Genomic DNA, 25,492 nt, shown 5'->3' on the forward strand with positions numbered 1-25,492 from the left:
ACATGTATAACATTGAGCTAGGACTTCTCCCCACCATCTAGTTAAGTTTCACATCCATCACTTTACATATTTAACCTTGTTTTGTTTTGTTTTTAGTAAGAACACTTAAATTCTAGCTCTTAGCAAATTCTAATTATACAATACAGTGTTATCACCACCTTTTACATTTTGTCCTCGGATTTTATTCATCTTAGAGCTGAAAGCCTGTACCCTTTTACCACGCTCTCCTTCCAACTTTGTTTTGTAAACATAAGTTTAAAATTTTTTCTAGTGATCCATCTTACTTAAATAATCTTTATGGAAGGAAATGCCAAATATTTTCTAATGTTCCAATATAATGACTATTCTGAGATGTATCTTTTGGATATAGTTTCACTGAATTTTTATTTCATTAGGATAAAATCCTAGAAGTAAAATTAATGAATAAGGGAATGTAAACAGTTTTAAGACAGAATTATTGTTACAATCAAAACTAAATGGAGACTGGGTGCCTGGAAGACTCAGCCGGTTAAGAGCCTGCCTTTAGACAGGATCATGCTGGGTTCATGCTCCTCTTTACATTGGGCTGCCTGCTCAGTGGGGAGCCTGCTTCTCCTTCTCCCTCTGTCCTTCCCCTGCTTGTGCACTCTCTCTTTCTCTATCCCAAATAAATAAAATCTTTAAAATTAAAAAAAAAAATTTGACAAGACCCTTAAAAATTTTCTGGGCAGGCAAAACCTATTTAGTCATATAAACAAAGCTTTATTTAGCTTATTTTGCAAGACCTATTTGAGTCATTTCTTGCTTATGCCTCTGGAAATCATAAGCAAAACTTGAACTGTTTCCCAAGATTGAAATGAGATAACCACTGACCACCTCCCTACTATTTAAGAAAATTCTATTATAACCAATCACTCTGAAGAATACATAGTCATTGCTTTCTAGCTATATAAGCTGCTTTATGACAATATTCCCCTGAACTTCATTCCATATTTTGGTTTGAGTGCTCCTTCCTGGTTTACAAACTGCATATCTGGTGTGTATGCAATAAACTTTTACTAATCAGCCAACTGATTAATGGTTTTACTTCTGTTATTTTTTAACTATTGATATGATCTTGCAGAATGGAATATTCCTCCAAATAACTTATTGACTCAAGAAATAACCATTTCCCTTCTGCAAAATTTACATGGTTTCAAATCATTCTAACATAATTATGTGTAAATTTTCTGTCTGTTCTGCCAAAATAAGAGATAAATTTCTTTCTCTAACAAATTCCTTGAAAGTCCTTCTAGCTAGCTAGAAATTATTAGAGAGGCCAAAAGAGAGGCAAACAAATGTAGCAAAGCCAAGGTTCTTGGCATTAGCAGCTTCACCAATAACTCTGGAATAAGAAAAACTATATTCCAACAGATTAAAAGCAAAATCCCACCTTTCCTGAAACTTCAGGCATTTTCAGGCATTGCCCTTTTATATTTATCATTTAAGGACATTAAAATTTCACTAGTGCTGGGGAAGGACATCAAGAGGACATGCGCCTGGGTGACCCATGAGCTGAATCCCACAATCAGATGCTCCTCACCCCTCCTTTGCCCTTGGAAGATATATTCTGCCTGCCTTTCCTGTTCCCAGAAGCTGCCCCAAGGATGTACTCTTGAGATAGTGATATGGTGTTGAGATCATTTAAATGTTATACAAGACTGAACCCAGTTAAGGCCTCTATTTGAATTTTTAAAACTTAGCAGGCAGGTATGGAAATCTATTTTTCTTGCAACCACTGAAGACGAGCCTGATATAAAAGTTTGGGTGCTTACAAAACCTGCCATCTACCCGTCATGGCCTGTCTCTTTCTTTGGTCTTTTCGTATTCTCCTTCACCCTGAAAGCTCCAAACGAGGAGCAGGGGCAACAATTGGCTCACCAGTCAGAGACTGAAAAATGGGACTTGGCAAAGAGACATCCAAGAGAGAAATCCTGCATTGGTTGGTGACCTCTCCAGGGGAATAAGTGTTTCCCTATGTCAGGTGATTGTGGACCACCTTGGGAGTACACGGATATCCTGAAAACACTGTCAGCTTCAACAGGCTTGCTTGAGGAACTGAACACAGCACACTGCAGCAAAGAAAATCCTAGGAAAGTGATGAGAGTGGAGAGGCAGGTGTTGTGGTGATTGACAATGAAAGAGACAAAAACTTGACGCCGGGCAATCACTAATAAAAAAGAAAACAAAAACACAGCAAGAGCAACCCCAGTCAGGGGGCAGTTCCTAGTCTAGGACATGGTCATGATGAGAGAATATACAACCACAGAGCTTATTGATATAGCTGTCAAGTTCCAGCCAAAAGCCAGGGAAAGTATCAAGGCATGGTTAGTGCAACTATGGGATATGAGAGGACACACATTTCTCTGACTCGGCAGAAGGCAGAGAAAATGAGCAAATTACCACACACTCTGCCCTTCAGCAATGCCTGCATGGTAGAAAGGGGTTAGCTGTCTTTCAAAGTACAGATTCCCTTATAGATTGGATTATTCTAGTTTGCAGGAAGGCTTGACCCAAGGACATGGCCTCCCTGGACCTGAGAACCCTGGAAAACTATAGAGGAGTTGCCCCAAATTCTTGGGGAACTGGGAATGATACAAGGCCCTGTCTTTGAAGGCCCTGTCAGATCACACTCACTGCAGGAATAAAAGCTAAAATTCTCTAATCTACCCCCATAATCTGGTAGAGGACACTGAGATGCATTCTAAATTGAGTTGTGGGAGAAGATATTCATGATGCTGAGCAATCCATTGATGATCTGGTGGAATCTGACAAGTCCTGAGAATGGGTCTAGGCTATGGAAAAGACCTAAGACAAAGAAGTTTCTCAAAAAGCCAAAAGACTCTCCCAACTGGGTATAAAGGAGCCAGCAAAAATCACTGACAGCAAATATGATTTGACCTCACTGCTTCAGGAACCCACTGAACAGACAGACCAATAACCCAACACTGTGTTGATCAGTCTGTGCAAAGCCTCAAAATCTGAACAGTTCAGACATGCCCCATCTGCTCCTACCCTCCCTGATGCCCCACCTGCTCCAGCAGTAATACACTTAGAGTAGTAACTGTCAAACAATATACATTTCCCAGGGTGAATAGGAGATAGGAGAAACTATCCAAGAGCTGTACCAAGTGGGTATTGCACAGCTTGCTCACAGGGCTTCAACAGCTTCACAGGGCCAGTCAAAGAGCCAGATGGCTCATGGCAGGTGATGGGGAACTACTGAGAACTAAGCAAGGCAGTGCCCCTGTTTCTGAGACTGCCAAACACTGCCACTAGATACCTTAGCAGTGGTCCTAGGAGTGAACCATGCTCTGCTGGTTTTAACCTTTTTCAGAATACCCCTGGCCACTGAGACACATGATCATTTTGCCTTCACAGGGGAGGGGCAACAATGGACCTTTCAAGTGCTTCCCAAAGTACTACCTGCACAGCCCCTCCACATATCATGGGGTGGTACCCTGAGACTTGTCCCTGTTCCCCTTCCCCACATCAGTAAAACAAGCCATTACGTTGATGATATAATGTTAGCATGTGAAGACTCACCCCTGTGGCAGGACACTCTGAAGGCTTTGCTGGAACATCTGCAAGGAAGAGGATGGGCCCACAGAATATTCAAGGCCCAGGCAACCACCACAGGTTTTCAGAAGTCATTTGTTCAGGTAAGATTCATGGCATCTCAGAAGCTGTGATTAATAAGGTGTGAACTTACCAACACCATAAGAATGTAAAAAAGATGCAAGCTCTTGTAGGGATTTGGGGATTTGGAGGGCTTTTGTTCCTCACCCAGTACAATGCCTGCATCCCCTCATAAAGAAAAGGCACTTGTGGGACTAAGGATTAGAACAGCAAACTGCCTTTGAGAAGGCAAAATTACTACTGAAACAAATTAAAGCTCTGGGCATCTCCTAAGCAGGGTGACCACTTGAGTTAGATACAACTACAATGCCAGAAGGTATGGGTTGAGCTCTGTGGCAGAGACAAGAGAAGGAGAGAATGCCCCTGGGATTCTGGCATCAGCTCAGGAAGGGGGCAGAAACCCAAAATACCCTAGCAGAGCAACAGTTCCTAAAAGTGTACGCAGAGCTCCTGGAGGTAGAACCTCAGGGATAAACCTCAATAGCCAATGGGCTAAGCTCAGAGCCATTCACCTTGTGGTAACTCCTGACACCTGGCTGTTAACCCTGTGCATTGACAGTTGGGCCATTCTAAAGACAGTAAGAAGCTTGGACAATGGGAAGTCAAAGGGTGGATGACCAAGACTGGGCCCTTGCTGGAGTCAAGATGTGGAGTGATGGGGGGACATTTGGGTTCAGCTGCAGAACTTAGCAAAAGAGCATGGCATTAAATAGAGGGCCTGAGGGGAGGGGGAAGGGGAGAGGGTGATTGGATTATGGACATTGGGGAGGGTATGTGCTATGGTGAGTGCTGTGAAGTGTGTAAACCTGGCGATTCACAGACCTGTACCCCTGGGGCTAATAATACATTATATGATAATAAAAATATATATATATAAATAAATAAATAAATAGAGGGTCCATGTCCCCTGTAGCAGCAGGTTGGTAGAAAAGAAAACTAGAACATTGAAGAAGCAAATTAAGTTATTAACTGTTAAAACTTCCTTGGTTGAGTGGACGAAAGTATTGTCCTAGGCTTTAATACATTTCAGTGATCAACCAGTAGGGCCTGTTGCCCCATATGCCAGACCAGGGATGCCTGCCAAGCCACCCAGTACTATAAAGGTATAGAAGTTGTGGGAAACAGCCATTGGCTTGGCTCTTCTGGCAGATTAATGTGACATGCTGTTGAGAACACCAAGCCCCATCATGTCTGGGAAAGTAATTATCTACTGGAATTTGCAATGGGATGTCCCTCTGGGATTGGTGGTGAGTTACTTCATACTCCTGAGGGGAACAATCAGTCTCCCCTGGGATCCCACTGTCCTGCTGCAAGCTGGACTTGTTGAAATGCACTACAGTTAGAAAGGAACACACACCATTAAAAGAGGGTAGAAGGTGAGGATTTTGATCTGGCATATCCTGCCCCCAGTCTGTCTCCACATGCCTGACAGTGCTGCTTCCCCCAGCCAACAACCAAGTCAGTCTCCTAAAACTGCCGATCTCCCTCTTCAAGGTCAGGTGGACATGTTCTGTTTTCCAGTGGTACAAAGATTTGGCTGCTGTTATTGTCCACTCCATTGGCCTTGAGGACATTATAGCACACACAGAATCCTTTACTAAATTCACCCAGCAAGCTTTGAATGCTAGTGACAAAAGTATTTAATTTCAGAACACTAAAATGAATCTAATACAAACAGTTATCTTCTAAAATAGGATGGCCTTGGACATTATCACTGCTTTTCAAGGAGTCACCTGAGCCATTATCCAAATAGAATGTTGTATGTTTATACCTAATGAGTCTGCTAAGATATCATCTTTATTAAATTACATGAAAATACAAGTGAATACCCTGAGTGATCCGACCTCTAGCCTAGGGGATTTAATAAATCAGTGGTTTGAATTGTGGAGCTCTTGGTGGAAAATGTTGTCACTGATTTTGGGAATCATTGTTTTAACCTGTGTTTTCTCTTGCATGTACCTGTTTTGTTGCTATGACATTTGCATCCAATGCAGCCAGACTGCTGCCAAAGAAGCCACCTCCATGCCAGTGAAACCCCTTGCTGACCAGTCAGGGCACACTGTGGAAGAGGGGCACATGTAAGTCATTAGGGTTGGAGTATTGGAAGAGATCATTGAGAGGACTTAACCCCCAATTGACCCATGAGCAGCACCCTGGCAATTGGAGGTTCATCATCCCCTCTCCTATCTTTGGAGTGTGCATTGTACTTGCCTTCCTCACTCCCAGAAGCTGCCCCAAGAACATAGCCTTGAGATAGTGATATGGTGCTGAGGCCATCTATATGGTGTATGTGACTGAACGCAATTAAGTCCTCTATATAAACTAAGATTTGGCAGGTTGGTGCAGAGATCTACTCATCTTGTGGCTACCTAAGACAAGTCTTGTATGTAGGTTCCCTTGCTTATTAAACATGCCATTTACCAACCTAGAATGATCTGCCTTTTTCTTTGGTTTCTCTCCTCCTCCACATACAGGGATCGTTTCAGATTTCACCCAGGGAACCCCCAAGTTGCTTGCTAAAGGACTAGTGTGGTCAGGAGTACATTTTACAGCTGTGAATTTTAACAAAGCAAACCAAATAAATAATTCTTTGCATAGCTGAGAATTATACCAATACTGTTGTATATAAATTATATTGCTCAACATATAGTAACTGCCACAGCACAAATACAATAAAAATCAATGCATTAATATCGAGTATAAGTTCATATGATAAAAACAAGTAAGTCTGGCAGGCAAGATACAATGAATCAGAAGCATTTTCCAGTCATCATATGAAATGTAAGAGGCAAAGAAATGTTATGGATTATTCCGGTTGGAGCCAGAAGTCATCAGGTATAGATGGTTGTCAAAACCTAAGATGGGGCAGAGAGAAACAAAGCAAATGTGCAGTTCATTATAAAAGAAGCTGGTGGCAAACAGAACCCAGAGGAACACCATCATTCAAGAATAACAACAATGCACAGTAACAGCGGCAATGAAGACCAAAGATAGATCTCAGCATCAGACAGAAAACCCAGAAAGTAGAGTGGACACAGTCAGCTATCTACACAGACTATATTTCTCCTTCCTAGAGGAATGGTACCTTCTGTGGTAATCATTTATCTTCCCCATGAAGCCCTTCTGTTGTCAGAGGAATCTATCCCAAGTACAGTCTTGAGGGCTATTTTGATTTTAAGCAGTCATTTATTCCCTTCCTTGATTTTACATTAGAGTTATGTGGAATATATTTTGTTTTGTTTTGTTTTGTTATTTTCAAATAGCAATACCCAGGGTTTGTCCCAGGGATTATGTTTTTCTTAAAAAGATTTTTATCAGGGTGCCTGGGTGGTTCAGTGGGTTAAAGCCTCTGCCTTTGGCCCGGGTCATGATCCCAGGGTCCTGGGATTGAGCCCCGAATTGGGCTCTGCTCAGCAGGGAGCCTGCTTCCCCCTTTCTCTGCCTGCCTCTCTGCCTACTTGTGATCTCAGTCTGTCAAATAAATAAATAAAATCATTATAAATAAATAAATAAATAAATAAATAATTTTTTATGCATTTATTTGAGAGAGAGAAAAAGCACACAAGCAGGAGAAGGGGCAGAGGATGGGGGAGAAGCAGACTCCTTGCTGAGCTGCAAGCCCAATATGGGGCTTTATTCCAGGACTCTGGGATCATGACCTCAGCTGAAGGTAGATGCTTAACCAACTGAACCACCCAGGTGACCAGAGATTATGTTTCACTGGGTAAATAGGAACATGGGACCTTCTCTATACATGGGAGAGAGAAAATCTTAAGAAGACTCCCTGGTGAGTACAGAGACCCTGAGATCATGACCTGAGCTGAAACTATTAGTCAGACACTCAACAAACTAAGCCACCTGGAGGCCCCTATATATTTAATTCCCTTTCCCTTGAAAGCTTTTTAAAAAATACCTATTTAGGACTAAGTACCAGTTAAATCTATCAGAACTTCTGAATATGAGAATGAGACACAGGCACTTTTTTTAGAAACAACTTTCCAAAAAAAAAAAAACATACATACATACATACATACATACAAATTTCCAGATAAAAGTAATCTACAAAGAAAGTTGAGATCAATGTATCTAAAGTGGAATATCATCCCCTTTATAGGGACTGGTTTAGAAAAGGATATAAAACTCAAATTGCCAAAGTATTACAAAGGGAAATGATTGGTAGGTGGAGGAAAAGAAAATTTCTGTCTCATGAGAAATATCCTCTAGAACCAGGTGGTCCAATATGGTAGCCACTGGCCACATGTGGCTATTAAAATGTGACTAGTACAACTAAGATATGGAATCTTTAATTTTACTTAATTAATTTAATATTAAATTTAAAACTGATACTCCATTTCATTATTGGAAAACTTTTAAATACATTTTTTAAAAAACTTTAAAATATAAGTCAACTTTCTCAACTGTATATTTTATATATTATACATCAAATGCTTCTGATGAAAATTTAGTGTCCAAATCGAGATAGCCAATACCAATTGATTTCTAAGATTTAGCATGAAAAAGGTAATGTAAAATATCTCAGTAATTTGTTTATGTGGATTATACGCTGGAATAAGTATATTTTGAATATATTGGGTTAAATAAAATATATTATTAAAGTGAATTTTGCCTGATTCTATTTGCTTTTTAAGCATAGTTGCTAGAAATTTTTAAATTATGCATGTGGCTTCTATTATATTTTCTGGACAGTACTGGTTAGATATGAGTGAAATTAAGGCATGTTGCTGCCATAGCCCTCTAGCTACCAGCATGAGGATAAATTCACAGAATATGGCAAAGTCAAGCTGAGGACAGAACAATGGAACAAGAACCTGGTAGAAATCTTCTGTTTTTGCCAGACTGCCAGACATTTTCATTTACTTCTCTGTCCCTCCTGTGTTTGTTATCTTTGATATTTAACTACCCTGAACCCATTAACAGTTTAAAACAATACATAATTATTATTTTATGGTTTCCTTGGGGCAGGAATGTAGACTCACCTTAGCCAGGCACTTCTGCTTTAAGGTGTCTCACAGCTTGTAATCAAGAAGTCAACCAGGACATCAATCTCATTTGATGGCTTGACTGGGGAAGGATCTGCTTCAGTGATCACTCATCTATTGTTGTCAGGATTCAATTTCTCATAGGTTTTTGAATGAGACCCTCAGTTCTTCACTGGCTGTTGGCCAAAGGCCTCCCTCATTTCCTTGTCATATGGGCCCTTACATAGGGCAGCTTACAGCATGCCAGCTGGTTTCCTCAAACAAGAGAGAAAACTCAAGATGGAAGTTACCCTGTCTCTGATTATTGATTGGAAGTGATAGTGATAGTGCTTTTGCCATATCTGATTTATTTAAAGTGAATCACTAGGTCTATCCATGCAAAAGGAGGCTGATCATACAACAGCATGAATATTTGGGGAAAATCATCAGGGACCATCTTAGAAGCTGCCAAACACACTTCTTGATGCACTCCATCCCAGCCTCAAAGGTAACCACTACTCTAAAGTTTGTAATTATTTATAGACAAGTATTTATACTTTTATTTCAAATTAATGATTCACAAATAATACATATTGGTTTTTTTTTTAAATAGATCCATTTGATATTCCCCCTCCGCACTATAGTTATAAGTTATAGCCATGTTGATGTTGATGCTGAGTAATCTAGTTCATATAATTTACTTGCTATCTAATATTTCATTATATGAATAAGCCATAGTTACTTTATGTAGTCACCTACTAAAGTATATTTAGGTTTTGGGTTTTTTTTCACAGTTAATTTAATACAAACAGTGTTGCAAAGGGCATTTTTCTAAATGGCCTTTGTGCATATATGTGAGAGTCTCTCTAGACCTGGGATTACTGGGATATAGAGAATATGCAACTTCTTATTTGTTAGATACTACAAAATTCCCTTCCAAAAAGAGATGTTAATTTGTCGTCTTATTGGCAATGTATATGAGTTCCTGTTTTACTAGCACTTGAGTTTATTGGATTTAACTACATTTTTCCCTTTTGATGGCTTAAAAAATCACATTTTGTTATGGTGATAATTTGCAGCTCCCTTATCACACATGAGGTTGTACATATTCAGTTCATTCTTTTATTTATGTTTTACTGTACAGATTCCATTATCTGAGGCTTATTTATATACTTTGTCTCTTTTCTAATTGGTTCTTTTTTGTCTTTTTCTTATTTAGTTATTGGGGCTTTCTATTCATTCTTGATACAAACATGTTATCCAATCTATGGTGGAGAGATATATGACTTGTCTTATTTTTTTTTTTTTAATTTTTATGTCAGTTAACACAAAATGCTTACATTTTAGTGTGTTCAATTTACGGCATTGCTCCTTTTATGGTTTCTCCTTTTTGTATTTTGTCTAAGGAAATACTCCTACATTAAATTCACAAAAATATTTTGTGTTTTACTTTCCTCTTTTTGACTCAATTATCCACTTGGGAAAAAAATGTGGTTTTTGTTATTGTTTTTACTGTTTGTACTCAGTCTTTCTAGGCATTTAGTAGTAGGAGAATTTTCAGATTCATCTCAGTCTTTTCTCTTGCTTGAGCAGAAATAGTCCATGTCATACTTTAAACTACTCTGATTTTTTTTTATTACTTGTAATAAAAAGCATCCTTAATGAAACAAGTGGCAAAAAAATGCATAGAATTCAATAAAAAATAAACTGCTCAACAATTTAAAGTGCTACAGAAAGCTCAAGAAATATAAAATGAAAAAGTGTTAACTTCACTTGTCATTGGTGATAACAAATCTGGGAAGTAGTGAGGATGGAAGCCAGATGTCATGAGTTGAAAACTGTACTAATCATTAATTCTGTTCTCTGATTTTTTCCACCTCTCAGTCCCCCAGGATCCTGATGAAATTGCACTTCCTGTTCCCTTGTTACCATCTGACTAGTTTTGGCCAATGAGTTGTGAGGGGAAGTCACATGCTTTCCTTTTGGATTGACTATGTCTGTAACCACATCCAGGGATCTTTCTCACCAGCATAGCAAACAGCAAGTTTCCTGGTGTGCTCCTTCATCTGGATGTGTCCAGCAGTAAGGAAGCCTGAATAAAGGAAAAGTGAATCATTTTCATTATAAGCCATTGGGATTTTGGAATTTTATCACCATAGCATATCTTGATCCATCTTGATAATATATAAATTGATAAAAGAGGGATCTGAACTCATGCCCACAAGGATGGACTAGCTTATGCTGTAGTGACAAATAATGGGATAACTCATCAGCTTTAAACACCAAAGTTTCATTTTTCTCTCATGCTACACGTTTATCATGAGTTAACTGTAGGCTCTGTTCCACATTTTCCTCGTTCTAGGCCCTAAGCCAACAGAGCTGTCACTATCTGGAACATTGCCAGTTGTCAGTAGAGGGAAAAAGTAGGTGGCAAATCACGCATGAGCTCTTTAAGCCTAAATATGATACATGTCAGTTCCACACATTTTTTTATTTTAGTTTGGGTTCCCCAGAAATAGCCTCTGAGCTAAGGGCTCAAATGAAAGTAATATAAGCCGTAAAAGTTCACAGTTAAAACCAGGAAGAGAGTGGGGAAGTGGGACCGAAAGGAAAGGAAGCCAAAAAATGTTGCAGTGTTAAACAAAGTGTCCTGAAATTTTGGCTCCATCATCAAGGTAGCTCTGGAGACCAGGCAAGTCAAATCTGAAATTGTCCTGACCAGCTTCACAGAACCTGCATTATTATACACTGCTACCTGTCAGTTACTATTTTAGGGTTTCCATTGTGGTGATATAAAATTCCAGGCTTTTTGGGCTCCAGAGGCCCAAAGCGAGCCACAAATCTGGATTTTGGCAGTGAAAACACTTGAGTCTGTGCACTAAAAAGGGAAGGGATCCTAGGGGATAGGAAGGCACTGTCAGCTCTGATATGCATTTCAATGGCAAGGCACAACACACCTAAACTTAAGGAGGCAAGGAAGTGCAAACCTGCCATATTAGCAGGAGAAAGAACTGACAGTAGTCAGTAAATGACAGTAATCTCAACCACAATGTAATGAGAGACAATATAGAAAGACCTAGAACTGAAGCTTTTCACAGAAACATTTTTGAATGACTAGCTGTTTCCAAGGGGCAGTGGAATGGAGAAGGGAAGAAGAGAAGATAAAAGGAGAGTGAAGAAGAAAGATGGGGAAAAAAGCACAGGTTAAAGGTGGAAGAAGCTGCTTCTGCTTCTTCTTCTTCTTCTTCTTTTTTTTTGACAATAAATGTCCTTGAAAATATGAAAATTTGATATGAAAATATAAAATATATATATGGAAGGTGAGTTTGAAGATGTAGATTAGAAGGAAAAATAGATGAGACAAAGTTTTCTAGAAAACACAAGGGAATAAAATCAACTGGTAAGTGAAAACATTTTCAACAAGGTAGAGAGAAACCATTTAAAATGTGAAAAAAAAAATATCAATAAGACTGATTGGGAATGAAAATAAACCTGCAGGCATGGGGCTTGAGAAGTAAGAAAGAGCTCAAGTGTTGGTCTCCCTGTCCTGCTGGAAATTAAATCAAGAAGTCATCAAGCATATAAGGGGAAGAAGAGGAAACCTGGTAGTAATGGTGGGTTTGAAATAAATACTGAGGGGAGTGTCCCTAGGTTTATGACGAAATGCATATAGCAACAATGAGGGCCAAATGAAGACCCAGATTATGAGTTTGAAATGAATCAACCCACATTGTTCCCCCTTACACTGAGATATCTGGGGCTGTTGTGCAGAAGGATATTGCAAGGTGTTGCATGTGACAATGCAAGAGGGAAACGGGATTCATGCTTTTGGCCTGAAGTAATTAAAGTGAGTTACTCTATGGCATCATCTTTCAAAGAAACAAAAGAAGCCAAGAGAGGGCTGAAGGATAGGGGTAGTATAAGGTATTGAGGGCTTCATGAGCCAGAATAGAACTAACAGCATAAGAGACTCATAAGGAAAGATATTGTGTATACATATAGTTTCAAACTTTTGAATTCAGAGGTTCTGCCATTCAGAGTGATAACAAGATTTAGTGTGTGACATTAAGTTATGGTCAAAAGAATTACGGGATTAAGATAGGGTGTTGGGCATTTTATTCACATGTAGAACTTGACTTAGGTGTTGAGATGACCAGGAGATCAAACATAATGTTTTAACTTTGGAGCATAAAATTCTCTAGTGCAAAATGCACAGAGTTAATTGTTGAGACATCACTGATAAAATCCCAGATGTCTAGAATTTATTGTCTAACCCTATATATTGTGATTAATACTATCTGTCCTACCTACTTAAGTAGTTGTTATTCCTAATGATTACGATATCTCTTGAGCATTAAATGCTGTAATGAAAGTGTCTTACCTAATATGCAAAGTGTTAGGCAAATATTATGCTGCCAAACTAGATTCTATACTAATATCTCATATAACAGCATGCATAGTACAGCGCATCAGATATGTCCAGTGTGTGCTGAACTGATCTGAACCAATATTTGAAAATGCCAGATATCTTTGCTTTTGTTTAAATGCAGTGTGATTAGGGACAAAGAGGTACCTGGCCGCAGATCACATGGTATTGATCAATGTTCTCCTTAGATAAACAAGAATAATTTGATGTAAGTTACTATCTGTCTTTGTCTAGAAAATACAATTGAATAGTCAGCAGGAAAACTAAATTGCAACTCCATTTAAGTAATAAGAAACAGCAGGGTATGGTATTGTTACATTAAACACCCTGAAGTGAGTTAATGTGATTATAATGTGGCTTCTTTAAACAAACCAATTATAGCATGGCCTGGTAATAAATCATTACCAGTATTAGTATATGAAGCTTAATCTCACATTTCTGTTTACAGATATATAAAAATGTAAAATACATCACTATAAAATATAAACTTCCTATTTTACTGTTTTATAGTTCACCCAGCTAGAAATGTTTCACTCTTCATTGAATTTTTAATTCTTTCATTCATGTGTTTATCTTTTAATTCACTTATATAAAATGTTTACCAAAGAATGTTATATAGGGGATTAAAATATGATACATGATATATATGTGTCTTATGATTGTTTTGTTTTAAAAAGTTCTATTATAATCACATTAACTCACTGGGGGATGTGTAAGGAGGGGACTCTAATATAACAATAATCTAGGCTCCTGTGTCTTAATATTTAAAAGGAGACGTCTTCAAGGAATTTATAATCTGATAGGGGAAAAAACCTATTCAGAACAATAACTCAAATGTCAGGAAAAAAACTGTTTTAAGCTCCACAGAGAGAGAGCTAGAATGTATGCATGGAGACTTAGGGGAGTGAGAAATAGCACTCCTTTGGAAAAAGGAGAGAAACTTCCTAAAGAAGAAACTATTTTGATTTAACCATGAAGGATAAGTAAAATTTCTTGTAAAGAAGAGTTGTGGAGAGAGGGAAATTATACAATTAAGCTCATACTGAATAAGTTCATTAAACAATGGGCTTTAAATTATTTTTTGGTTCTTTAATGGTTCTATGGTATTCTATGGTTCTTTCAACTATTTTTTGACTAAAATAAAATTAAGTGGAATTATCTTCACATACTCTTTCTATGAATACATGCATACATATGTTTCAATCAGTTCTTCAAGAAAAACAATAGTTCTTCACTGAACATTGACTATGTTCCATATGCAATGGAAAGAGATCAGGGTGATCTGATAGTGTATCTGTGGGGAAAGGAGAGAAACAATCAGGTTTATAATCTATTTAAAATTAAAACTGACCAGCTCTGCTGATGCACTAGAAGAGTGTAAGAGGAAAAGTAAAAAATTACCATAATGTTTTGATTTTAACCAAGTGAATGAATGGTGTTGCTACTTCCTAAGAAGGAGGACAGGAACAGCAATCAAGAATCTGTAGGCCTGTTCATCCAAGACACATACGAACTATCTCTTACATATATTTTTTTAAATGTTAAAATGAATGTTTTTCTGCATAGAGAGTTTTCCATACTTAGGGGCTATGGACTTAAATGGGTCTGTCTTTGTACCTCTCATGAGGTGGAAACTGAAGTAGGCTAATTCTTAGACATTCTCTGCCATTCTTTTGGCCATTCAAACAATCCATCTCTGTTCAGTATCAATACCATTTCTATATTAGCAATGAGACAGGTCAGCGTGCACCCTTTCTCAGTATATATTGCAGCACATAAAAGATACTGGCCAAACTTCTTAGAAACCCCTTCCTTCTGATCTGAGTAGTGAGGTCAGCCATGTGCCTCCCTTCTTTACACCTCTATGAGGAATGGTATCTCCTTCACAGAGTTTTTTTTTTTTTTTATAAAAGCTGACTTCTCTCTCACCAATTATTAAACCAATTTGGTCACCTTCGCACTTGAGAAGAAACTGGGACTCTCATTTTGAGAAATCGGCCTTGGTGAATTTAATAATTTTGTTTTCATGTGATGCTTGTTATATTGTAAACTCTGTACTATCCAAGAACCTGTAAGAGCAGGAAAATATTGGTTATATAATGTACTGGGTTTATTCCTTTGCTTTTAGAAAAAGCAAATATCTTTCAGTAGATCTCTGTTCAAAATTTTGTGTCATTAATTATTATTTACTGGCTATAATAATCACTCTAGCCTATATAGTAAGCAAATTATACTTATTCCTCCTTTAAAGTCACTAGTTTTTTGGTTTTTGTTTTTTTAAATTTTATTTATTTATTTGGGAGAGAGGGAGAGAGAGCACAAGCTGGAGAGAGTGGGGGAAGGGGTAGAGGGAGCATAGGACTCCATCCCAGGACCCTGAGATCATGACCTGAGCCAAAGCAGATGCTTAAGGACTGAGCCACCCAAGTGCCCCTATGTCACTAGTCTCACTGCTATAAACATAGCTGTGGTTTTGGCCTTAGCTCCATTTACTATCTCATATTTAGAGTTGATTATCACCTTGGGCTATGATTTTTTGATGTACAAACACACACACACACACACACACACACACACACACACACATCCCTTATTGGTTTAATCGAAGAATTCTAACTTGGCAAGATTATTTTTCAGGTAACTGCTACCAAGTGTGCTCTTTGGATTCTCTTTGGAATCACACTTTCCTATAGGTTATAACTTCTCATTAGCAATATACCAACTTGGTTGCATAACTTTTCCATTTTATTAAGAAGTTTGAACTTACTCTTAATACTGGTAGGAAGTTATTTATGAATATTAAGTTAAGGAGTGTCGTAACATATTTAGTGCATTGAAAAAATTACTCTGAGTCAATACAGAGAACGAATAGGCCTAAAAACAAGGAAAAATGTTAGTTAAGAAATTTTTAAGTCACCACAGGGAGAGAATATTGTTTTTTTTTTTTGTTTGTTTGTTTTTTTTGGGGGGGAGAGAATATTGTTATAGGACTTAACTATGTACCAGAGAAAATGGAGATAAGTGGAAGGTTTTAAAATATAATTATCAAATAAGATCAACGGGAATTCAGGAATTTCTGTTGTGCAAAGTGAGGGAAAGAGAGACACAAGGATGGTGCTGAATTTCTTTGACAGCAGCCTAGATGATAAGGATATTTTCTAGGACAGCATATACATATCGAGAAGAAGGGACAAACTGTTAGCAGTTTTAATCATGTTGGTCCTGAGCTAAATGTGATGTTTAGTATTCAGGGGGATATCAGTTGGAAGCTCATTAAAGAAATGGTATGTGGCTATCTAGATGAAAGAATCGTCAGAACTGATGAAAATTAGGTCATGAGAGAATGCATAAGTTCTAAAATAATAAAAGATGAGAAACAAAAGAGTATTCTACAAGAAACCTGACAAACTGCAGTGACATAGGAAGAGGGGAACTCTGGGTGTCTGGTGATACGGAAGGTCTGTTAAGTGTATTTCAAGAAAGAAGGATACAAGTAAAATGCACCAGGGATTTGATAAAATTAAAAACGTCCATTGTATTCCCAAAATAAAGATATTTGTTATGTCATTATAAAAGTTTCAGGGGAAAAGAATAACTGAAGCTGAAAAACAGTGAACTGTGGTATAAATGCCAGTGTAAGGACTCAAAGGGAGTAAAAATTTTGAGGTGGTTTGGAGAGGGCTAGAATAGACACTGGAAGGGAAAGATGAGACCAAACAAAATGGTGACTATCAGGGATATAAGCATATGAAAACATTTACAAGAAGAATGTAACAGAGAGAGAACTTGAAGATACAGAGGCTATACAGGAAATAGTGAGGTCCCTTAGGAGCAGAAGGTACTCAGTGTTGGCGACCTGTGGAAGGATTACCTTTAGAGTTAGAAAATCTATTTCTATTCTATTTTAGAAGAGAGTTATAAAAAGAGCAAGATGAGTGAAATTATAGGTAAGTGTTCATGTTTAGTACTTGAATTGTGGAGAAGAGCACATTTGACAATCCTTGTTATAAAGAAGTACACAATGAAGTCCTCTCCAGAGTTTGAGTAAGAATCATGGTGGAATCTAATATTTAGGAGATGGGATGAAGAAAAGGAGAGGGAGCTAAGTCAAACAGAGGAATTTCTAGACTGCATAGCAGACCCAAATAAGGTTAGCTAGGATAGGTTTATATCTACACAGTTGATAGTGTATTTCTTTCCTTCTTTCCCTTGAAGTGAAAGGCAACCTGGTTATTGGTTTATTAACAGGTTGAATTGGTTTGCTGTTGGAAATTGCCCAGGTGGCACTTCAAAAAGACAACGAGGGATGAGGATATTGGCCAGTGTTATAGAAGTGAACATAAAAATTCAGAGATTGGGTTTTACTTGTTAAATAATAAAAATGCCATGGTATTGCACAAGGTAGTGTTGGTCTTATAAAATAATACCTAAATTTTACTGTAAAATATGGTCTAATTTTGCTCTCTTAATCTTCATAAGTTTTTAAAAACATCACATCATATATATATTTTGCCCTAAAATCATGTAGAAGACTTACTTTCTGACCTGAATTAATGATTACTTAAGATAACTTTTGTAAATGTGTAACGATTTTTCTTTGGCATGAGACTAAGGGTTATATTGTTACATTTTTTGTGCTGCATTTGAAATAAAATAGATTTTAGAATATATGAACATGAACAGATGATTTTTTTGGCTCCAATTTCTACCATATCAAGTATGATTAAATCTATATCCATATTCTGGGATAAAATAATAATTATTTAAATATCTGCCACTTCCCGCAAATAACTGCATTTTGCTTTGACTAGATTTGTTCAGCAAAGTTTAAAAATCCATGTTACACATATTTGAAAGTGGATGGTTCTTGATTTATATATCTATCACATCCAAAAATCTCCGAATTACTATGTCAAAACATAATTACCTTATAAAAACAAAGTGAGTATCCTTTAAAAAAATCTCTAATTCTGGCCTTTTGTAATGCTAAATGAAGAGATGGTCCTTCCCTTTGATATGTAAAATGTTGATGTGAAGCTAAGCTTGGACGTAGTGATTAGAGAGAGCTGAATCACTTGGCCAAAAAAGTGAAAAGAATTTATACTCTTTATAGTTCCTAAGAACAAGATCTATTGAATCTGAAATACCTTTATCATTGATGGAGTAGTGCCCAGAAGGGTGTTAAGAGGAAGAATATCTAATCAACTTTTTATTAATCTTTTCAGCAAAAAAATATAGAAAAAAAGAACTATAGAAATGAAAATGTACAGCTAAACTAATTTTCAAAGGAAAAAGGTGTAACCAAAACCCATGCTGGTTAGAACAATTACTATTTTCATTGACTCTTCTTCTGCCCCTTCTAATCACTGTTCCCCATCAAAAAGAACCATTAAGCTGAGCTCTAGCATAATGATGTATTTCATTATTTTGATCTTGAAGTTTTTGTAAAAGGTATCAGTCAGTATAAAACTCCTCTGTGTCTCATTTCCTTTGTCTATGTGTTTATGTGTAGTTTACTTAATAGTTCCATAGAGGGTTTCTCAATCTTGAACTCTTCACATTTTGGACCAGAGAATACTTTGTTAGGGGAGAATGTCCTGAGAAAGGCAAATTATTTAACATCACCTTGACATCTAACCAGATGCTAATAGGACTCCCTTATGTGTGACCTCTGAAAATGTCTCTAGACATTGTCAAACACCCTGAAAATCGAATTGCCTCCATAGGAGAACCATTGCCTTATAGGATTCAACTGAATAGACCAGAAATAGTTAATCCATTTGATTACTGATTGATGTTTGAGTTGTTTATTTGTTGTTATAAACATTCTGGTACATGACTTACAGTAACCATATGCAAATCTGTTGGGTATGCACATAGGGGTGGAATTACTGGGTCAACACACATGCCTTAGTAGATATGTTTTCCAGCATAATTGTGCCAATTTATTCTCTCAAAAGTATGTAAGGGTCACAGTTGTTACACAACATTTGGATCTTAGCCTAATTAGCACTTCAGGTAGGTATGAAGTGTTATGTTGTGTTTTTCTTTTGCAGTTTCCTGTCAGTAAATAAATGGAGTGCTTTTCATAAACTGAACAGATATTTGGATATCTTCTTTTGTGAAGTGCACATTTAAGACTTCTGCCGATTTTTTTTTAATTGGTTTGACCATCTCTTCCTTACAAATATGTGAGAATTGTATATATGCTAGATAAAAATCCAGTGTTGGTTATACTTATGGCAAATATCTTCTTCCAGTGTGTGGCTTACCTTTCCACTTTCTAAATAATGGTTTTTGAAGACCAGAAATGTGTAATCTTAATGCAATTCAATTTATGATTTTTTTCCTTTATGACTAGTATTTTTCATGTCCCAGTAGATGTATTTTGTCTACTGTAGATATTGTCATTTGTTTTCTTCTAGGACATCTATTGTTTTAACTTTCTTATTTAGAAGTATAATTTATTAGGAATTAATATGTTATATAGGATGAAATAGAAATAAAATTTGTTTTGTTCTAAACTGATGTCCAAATAATACAGTATCATTTATTAAAAGACCATTCTACTCCCACTGCAATTCTGATGTAGTCAGTTTACTATGTTGTGACATTATGGTATCTACGTTATAAATCAGATGACCGCCTATGGTCTAGTATGGGCTGGACTCTCAGTTCATGGTCCATTGGTCCATTTGTCTATTTGTACATCAATATCACACTCATAATTTCTGTAGGCTTATAGAAAGGTGTGATATCTGCTCAAATTCTTCAGCTTTGTTCTTCATTAAGATCATCTTGACTCTTTATATTTCCACAAAAATTTTAGATTCAGCTTTTAAATTTCTGGCTCAATCAGTTAAGTGTCCGAATCTTGATTTCGGCTCAGGTCATGATCTCAGGGCCGTGAGACTGAGCTCCATGTCAGGTTTGGTGCTGAGCGTGGAGTCTGCTTAAGATTCTCTCTCACACTCTCTTTCTGCCCCAACCCCAACCATTCATCCTCTCTCTCTAAAAAAGACAAATCAATTAAATAAATAAATAACTGTTAAAACTGCCAAGAATTTGATAGATAATATATTGCCCGTCTTTTAGCCAGAAAAATAGACTCTAGTCATGCTTCCAAGAAAGTGACCACTCATCTGCCCACAATTTCTACCTACAAGAAAAGTGGAAAATCTCATGCAATTGTAAAACTGGAACATTTTTTCTTAAAGAAAACAGTTCCATTATAGTATAATAATATGCAAAAAGAACTGTACATATTTAATGTATACAATTTTATAAATTTAGTTATATGCATACATATGTGAAACTGTAATAATGAAGTGATAAATATCCATCACCTCCAAAACGTTTCCTATACTCCCCAGTCTTTTATGTTAAATACATGTAACATGAGATCTACTCTCTTAACAATTTTTTATATGCACAATATATTAGTAACTGTAGATACCATGTTGTACAGTAGGTCTCTACAACTTATTCATCTTGCATAATTGAGATTTTATGATTCCTTTCCCTCAGACCCTGGCAACCATCATTCTACTCTCTGATTCTATATGTTTGACTAATTTAGATACCTCATGTAAGAATACACAAAGCAGAGTGGGTAGTCTCTTCACTAAAAGGTATTGGGATAAATGAATATTCACTTAGCATTAAGTTGTCAAGGATCATCTGTATTATTACATATGGCAGGGTTTCCTTCTTTTTTTAAGCTGAATAAAACAAACAACAACAACAACAACAACAAAAAACAATGGACATGGTCTCCTTAGCATACTAGATTTAGGGTCCTAAACTTTTTACACATCAGCTCAGTGTTCTTTAGATACTTTTCATAGGAGAGAAATCCAGGTAGACAATCTATAGTCTGTTTTTTCTACCTGAATAGGCATATGGCATCACTCCTACCATAATTTGTTGGTAATTATACCAGTTTCCTAGGGTTGCCATATTAAATTACCATAAACTGGGTAGCTTAAAATGATAGAAATTTGTTGTCTCACAGTTCTGGAGGCCAGAAGTCCCAAAATGAGGTGTTAGCAATGACATTCTTCCTCTGAAACCTGAATCCTTCTTCACCTCTTTCTAGCTTTTGTTGGTTTTCTCACACCCTTTGATGTTCCTTGACTTACAGATGTATCTCTTCAACCCTCCTTCCTCACATGGTATTTTCCCTGTGTGTCTCTGCTATCACATGGCCATCTTCTTACAAGGACACCAGTCACATTGGAATAGGGGCCCACACCACTCCAGTATGATCTCATCTTAACCATTTACATCCACAGTGATTCTGTTTCAAATCAGGTTCTGAGATACTGGAGGTTCAGACTTTAAGATCTCTTTTTTAGGGGGTTGGAGTGGGGCAAGGAAGCACAATTCAACCTGGAACAGTTGTGACCATCACAAAGATTTGCTTGCTTCAAGGGAAAGTGACATAAACTCCAGCTATCAGAGGAGAATGGCAAATATATTGAAAAATGAAAATGTAAGATATTGACTTAGTCCTTTAAGAATGCACATCTATCTATCTTCAGACGTTTGACCTCTGGCTTCCTCAATTTTGAATTTTTTTTTTTTTTTTTTTTTCCAGAGAGAGAGGGAGAACCTGTCAGTGAGCAGGGAAAGGGCAGAGAGAGAGAGAGAGAGAATCCTAAGCAGGCTCCCTGCCCAGTATGGAGCCCGACTTTGGACTTGAGTTCCTAACCCTGAGGTTATGACCTGAGCCAAAATCAAGAATCAGGCACATAGCAGACTGAGACACCCAGGTCCCCCAATTTTGAATAATTTTAATTATATCTTTAAAGAATATCATTTTAGGAAGCCATATACGTGTTCATATTTTTTAAACTTCAAATAGCTGATTATCTTTTTCATGTACTCTTTAACATGAAGTGCAATCTTCATGTAAACATAAACTTTTGGAAATTTTCATGCTTACTATCAAATTTTCTATATTAGTTTTCTGGTATTTAAGGGTTTTGTTTTGTCTTAATTTAGGCATTTAGATGATTTTTGTCTCAGTAATTAAGCTGCATTTTTTTTTCTTAGAAGCTTAGAGGCTATTTTTTAAAAAGATTTTATTTACCCATTTGATAGAGAGGAGGGAGAGAGAGAGAGACAGAGCACAAGTAGGGGGTAGGGGCAAAGGGAAAGGGAGAGGGAGAAGCAGACTCCCTGCTGAACAAGGAGCCTGACCCCAGAACCCTGAGATCATGACCTGAGTAGAAGACAGATGACTAACTGACTGAGCAACCCAAATGCCCAGAGGCTATTTGTAATTTAAAAAAAAAAAAGAACCTGACTTTTATAAGTTTATTTTTGTCAGTTTTGTCAGAATTTTGGTCTTTGGATGACTTTCTTTCTCTTAATATCAGGGAATTTTTTATTTCTTTCTTTTATTTTTTACATAGATTTGACCTGATTTTGATTTCACTTCAGTTAGAAATAATCTTTATTATTTGTGTTTCGTTAATGTGTCATGTACGTTCATGTGCATTGGGGCTCCTTTAGGAACTATTATTACTTAAATCTGGATCTCTATATTTTTGTCATCCATAGCAATTATATTCCTTCCTGTCATTTTTATTTCTTTGAATTTTTCATAATTTCCTTCCTCTAATTTGCTTTGCTGAGTGTCACTTTTACAACTTATTGCCTCCAATAGTTTTTTTAAACTTTTTAATATTTTTCAAATTTTCAGCTATTTCTTTTGCATCTTACCCCTTTGTTCTGTGACTATAAGAATGTTTGCCATAGCATAAATAAATTGAGCCTGGGAAAGATCAATAAATTTGTGATATTTTATTTGTGATAATATGTGATAGAGTATCCTCAGGACCACCAGAAATAAGATAAGAAGTCCTATTAATTTCAGCCATTTGCTGATTTTCCTTCACAATGAGAAAAAAAAATTAATAAGGTAACAAGTATTTTCAATCACGGTAGATTAAGTCCATGATGTGTAAAATCTTAACTTAAATCATGTAAAATATCTTAATTGTTTGCACTGAGAATGAATGGATAACTTATTCCAATTCTAATTTAACTATACGATTTCCTGTCCTATTCAGAGAGATCTTTAAACTAGCCATAATTAGTCTTTTCCTTGGTCAGGGGTTTAATATAATTATATTAGGAGTGGACATTATAATTTTACCACACATATCAGAAACTAGGAAATGCTAGGGGAGAAATGATTAGGACATCCTTCCCTTTGCAAGAGCTATAGCCTGAAATTTCCTGTAGATGTCCTCCAATGTCCTAAAAGCAAACCTCTATCATTTGTCTTCAGTGGCTACAAACAATGCCAAACCTGGTCTAAAGATGTCTTGATACCTTTGAGTTGTTTGAGCTTTAATTCGTAGGAACTTAAAAAGTCACCTTGAGTTTGATTCATAGGATCTAGGGATATATTTGAGCTATTTGAGAATTTAATGCATATGGCTTAAAAGAAATGTAAAACCATTTTCTTTAACCATTCAAATTTGTATCTTAATGTGATAAAAAAAGAAGTTAAAAGGCTGTTCAGCCCAGAGAGGGAAAGCATCCTAATCTAATGAAAAAAATATCTCAGAAATCTGGAAATCATAAGTAAAATATTTAGGAACCTCAAGCTAAAGGAGATTACATAAATCTTGCCATGATTATTACCAGATAGAAACGGATTTACTTAATAATAATTTTTTAAAAGTATAAGTTATAGGGGCACCTGGGTGACTCAGTGGGTGAAAGCCTCTGCCTTCAGCTCAGGTCATGATCCCAGGGTCCTGGGATGGAGCCTCACATTGGGCTCTCTGCTCAGCGGGGAGCCTGTTTCACCCTCTCTCTCTCTGCCTGCCTCTCTGCCTACTTGTCATCTCTGTCAAATAAATAAATAAAATCTTTTTTAAAAAAGTATAAGTTATAGAAATACAGAATGATCATTTTGGAAGTGACCTCAAAAACAATTATATCCCCATTATTTTGTATCTGGAAAAAAAAATAACAAACCCAAAAATCAAAAACAAAAAAACAGGCCAAGTCAAGCTCTTAAAAGACTTAGCTAAATTCATAGAGCCACAATTATAGAAGCACTGTGCCTATGTCTTCAGTCTACTGACAGCAAGTGAAATTTTTTTAAGTATATCTACTGTATCACATACAAATATATGAATGGGATAGTTCAGTTACTTTAAAATATGATTTTTTTCTAATTAAAGGAATATAAAGATTCGATGCTTAGCGTGAATCATGATTTGTGTCATAGCAAGTCATCTCATAGTGTCTTAGGTTGTTCAATATAAACATATGGAAAGATTATTTTTTCAAAATGTTATTAAGAGAAACATCCTGGTCTCTGGAAAATCAAAAGGAACAAACATATCATGTGTGTTGATCTTGAAATACCTTAAAAATTAAAAACCTAAAGAGCAGCATCAACTGGTCTAGAATTTAACTGATAAAACAAGATCTGTGACTACTAGTTTTTTTGAGCAGAGAAAGGTGCAGAACATAATAAAATTAATTTACCACCCAGGATTAATAATTAATTGTGAGTCATTGTTGGTCACTTTTACTTAAGATTTAAAAAAGAAAGAAAAAATTGACCATACTGTTTAAGTCACTTTTTTGTTTGTTTTCCCAGACCATCTAACTTCATGGTTTTTTCTTTTGTTTTATGGGTTTTTTTGTTTGTTTATTTGTTTGTATTTTTAAAGGGGGGAAAATAGTGGGGCACCTGGGTGGCACAATTGGTTAAGCACCCTGCTTTTGGTTTCATCTCCGGTAGTGATCTCAGGATTGTGAGGTCAAGTCCCACATTAGGCTTCACACTCAGCATAAAATAAATAAATCAACCTTTTTTCAAGAAAAGGGAAAATAAAGAAAAAGTTGGCAACTTCTGTAAAGTTTAATAAAATACTTTTAAACATTTATAATAATGGCCATTGATTGGCTTTATATATTAAAAAGTGCAAAAAGAGATGGAGGGGAACATAGAGGACTAAAATCTGAATTTCCAGACTTTGTTTTCACCCAATTTAAAATAACCCCATGTGATCATATCATTAACCAGCACAAAAATCGTTCCCATCAGACTGCTGCTCAATTATGTCAAAAGTACACTGAGTACTCATTTTAAAATAGGTGACTGTTAGTAAGAGGTACAGGGACAGCATCCAGAAATGGATACATGAGAAAAAATAAAAATTTAAGCATTTGTCATGATATACAGATAAAAGACAACTCAGATCTTAGCTGCACCAGATTAATTTCTTTACACCCACAAAAATCTTGGCTAAATGTTGTAGATAAAGAAATCAAGTTGATTAAATGCTGAGGATTCTTTCTGTTCTGGTTCCATAATCACTAGTCATTAGTTAAAGTCTATGTACAGTGCAAAGACTGCCATGAGACTATGGGGAAGTAGGTGTTTAGCTTATTT

At 36.6% G+C, this 25,492-nt stretch overlaps 1 long non-coding RNA gene across 1 annotated transcript in view; it reads right to left on the minus strand.

Moving 5' to 3' along the window:
• LOC123940235 overlaps positions 1–25,492 on the minus strand; it is a 265,626-nt gene that overhangs the window by 37,012 nt on the left and 203,122 nt on the right. Inside the window, exon 2 of the long non-coding RNA XR_006818054.1 lies at positions 10,663–10,728. This is a non-coding gene — a long non-coding RNA (uncharacterized LOC123940235). The remainder of the gene's footprint in view (positions 1–10,662; positions 10,729–25,492) is intronic.

Source organism: Meles meles, chromosome 4 (genome assembly GCF_922984935.1).
Source record: "Meles meles chromosome 4, mMelMel3.1 paternal haplotype, whole genome shotgun sequence".
Lineage (NCBI taxonomy): Eukaryota > Metazoa > Chordata > Mammalia > Carnivora > Mustelidae > Meles > Meles meles.